Source organism: Helianthus annuus, chromosome 12, assembly GCF_002127325.2.
Source record: "Helianthus annuus cultivar XRQ/B chromosome 12, HanXRQr2.0-SUNRISE, whole genome shotgun sequence".
NCBI lineage: Eukaryota > Viridiplantae > Streptophyta > Magnoliopsida > Asterales > Asteraceae > Helianthus > Helianthus annuus.
In genome coordinates, this window is record NC_035444.2 from 72,196,501 (window position 1) to 72,199,249 (window position 2,749).

At 34.9% G+C, this 2,749-nt stretch overlaps 1 long non-coding RNA gene across 1 annotated transcript; it reads left to right on the forward strand.

Moving 5' to 3' along the window:
• The first annotated feature begins 395 nt into the window (after positions 1 to 395).
• LOC110899166 lies at positions 396 to 2,271 on the forward strand. Its single transcript, XR_002569978.2, has 3 exons — positions 396 to 474; positions 1,524 to 1,566; positions 2,050 to 2,271. It is a non-coding gene; the product is annotated as an uncharacterized LOC110899166 (long non-coding RNA).
• Positions 2,272 to 2,749: the final 478 nt, after the last annotated feature.

Here is a 2,749-nt window from a genome sequence, read left to right on the forward strand (position 1 = left end):
ACAAGGTCCTCCATGTTGTCCGATCACAAGCCACAAACCAAACCAACCACACAAGCACGTTAATCACCTCATTTTTGGCAATAACTTTCACCTACTACTGCTATATAATGCTCTTTAATCAGTTGCAACTAAATTTTTGGAACAAGATCGCAAGCACACCACATTTTGGTAAGATTTCTTATGATCCAAACAAGGCGAATCCCATGGCCATGATTTCATATTTTATACCATATTTTCATAAAATAAGCTTTTACAACTGATTTGGGTCAAAAAGGGTGAGTTTTGGATCAAAAACCACACTTGTTCGACACTTTAATCGCCTAACGAAAAAAGCATAGAAAAAGAACATCAAAAAGGGCTTGATTGATGAATCCGAATACAAGTTTGTGTTGTACATGTTGTATAGGTACTATAACCAGAGATTCGGCGCAAACAGACCACAAAATCTAGACCTTACGGACGATACGCAAGAAGGTACTCTTTTTTTAGGCGAAAAAAACTGATTATATAGAATTTGTTTTAGTTGCAGATTTGGATGTGACTATTAATTGAACCTGAGATTTTAGAACATGGTTTGGGACTACATAAAAATGATCTCGGCAAAATTTGGGAATTTTTAGACAAATGAGGAACATTTGACGAATTTATTACGTTTAAACGCATTTAAATCGAAAAAAAATTGTTAAATATTTCAATAAATTCCGAATACTTTTAGAATGATCACATATATTATGGGTAAGCTTCGCATAATAATTTGGGCTCAACGGATAACCCGAGTTACAGTTTTTACTGGGTTTAGCAAATATTCGTGAACTTCAAATTTTTACTGGGAGTTTATATATATAGAGAGTGTTCAGTAAAATTTTTGGAATTTTTAAAGTTCGGATGGTCGGTTCGCCAAATTAAACGGTTTATATGCGATATAAACCATATTTATTAAAATTAATAAATAGTGTTTAAAAATTATAACAATAATTTATCTGTGAAATTTATATCAGAAATACTTTCTACAAAAATTTTTGGAATTTTATAAGTTACGGGTTTATTTTTTTACTTTTGAATAATAATCGACAAAATTTAAACGCGTAACGAACCCGCCAAAGTTTTTATACCACTCCTGTAATATTTGGAAATAATTGGAAGGTCAAGAATAAATCCCGACCCTTCAAGACTAGATTGAATTAAAACAGGTATATTATATACTTATCTGGTAATTAACCGACTTTAAATACGGAAACGCTTATTTGGGTGACCTAGACCCTCCAAACACCCGAACTCCCTTAATATAAAACTAATCGTTTTTCATATGCTACAATATGGTATACTTTTTTAAAAATATCATTACCCGAACATCTCGAACAAATAACTTTGTCCGGCACGGTAAACGGTGTCCGGCGTCCAAACCTGATTTCAAAACGCCGACCATGTCCAACCCCATGTTCTAATTACCCTAATTGGTTCCTAGACATTTAAACCTAGTCTAACCTAGCCTACAGACATTAACCGTATGATACTGGTATTAGGTGTGGATTAGCATACTTTGATAGCCCAGTACCTTTGCAACCTGTGAGTTTCACTAACCCTCTCTTTTTAATACATGTTTTACTGTTTTCATAGAGGGTTCATTTGATTAACATACTTGTGCACATGCAAATTGTTTTATGCTATTTATCTGAGTAGACATCTAACATACTTAAATCCCCACAAGCAAGTTATACAATGCCAGTGAATACTGTGGATAGTACTATTTGGCCCGACAAGCCTAGACCGCACTGAATACACGGCTGTATGCCTACTGCGCGAACACGCGGTCGCACATATTCATAACGAGCTATGATGTGTTAGGCATAGCCACATGGGGTACTTGGTTATTGGTTGTGGTTGATGTTGGCCACGGTGATTGGATACTGGTCTCGGCTTAACTTGTAACTCAGAGAGATTTCATCACATGTGCAACAAAACATTTTCAAATATATTTTGAAAACAAACAATTTTGTGGAACTCGCCAACTTTATGTTGATGTTTTTCTTTTAAAAATTAACTTTTCAGGTAACCAAGACACTATGTGACGACCCCCTTTGTGTTAGCTGCTTGTGAAGTTTATGTGCGATACTATGTGGACAGAGGCATGTTATTTAGCTAAATAAAACGGTTCATGGACACTCACGTACTATCTAGTTAAATATGTAACAGTAATGTGTAATAGCGACACGTAAAACGCTGATGTATCATATTGTTTAATTAATGTTTAATAGAGCATCTTTATAACAATGACTCAAACCAGAAGTGTCTGTTGCATCCCTTTTTTTATCGTCTCCGCTGCTAGTCGGGGTCTGACCGAAGATGGTATCAGAGCCATTGTTTATAGAGAAACTAAGTTGTCACTAGAAAACCTAGACTATAATCATTAGCTCAACAATTGGCCATAACAAATTAAAATTGCTTATTAGTGTGATTATTATTGGGATGATCTGGTCAAGCAAATAAATTATTACGGTCCAAAATGTAATAACTTATCTGCTTGTACTTGAGAGTTCCGAGAACGTCACTAAGAGAGGATTATTAGATAACGTGAATTTTCATATACATATACGTGAATCTGATTGTTTGTGTGAATGTGCATACGTGTACAAAACTATTAATTGTTTTAGTGGTTGTTAGAATTTGTCGTCATTAGTGTCCTTTCGCATATATCATGTCTGACAGTCGTAGTAGATATGAGGATGAGCTAATGATGGATCCAGAGTAG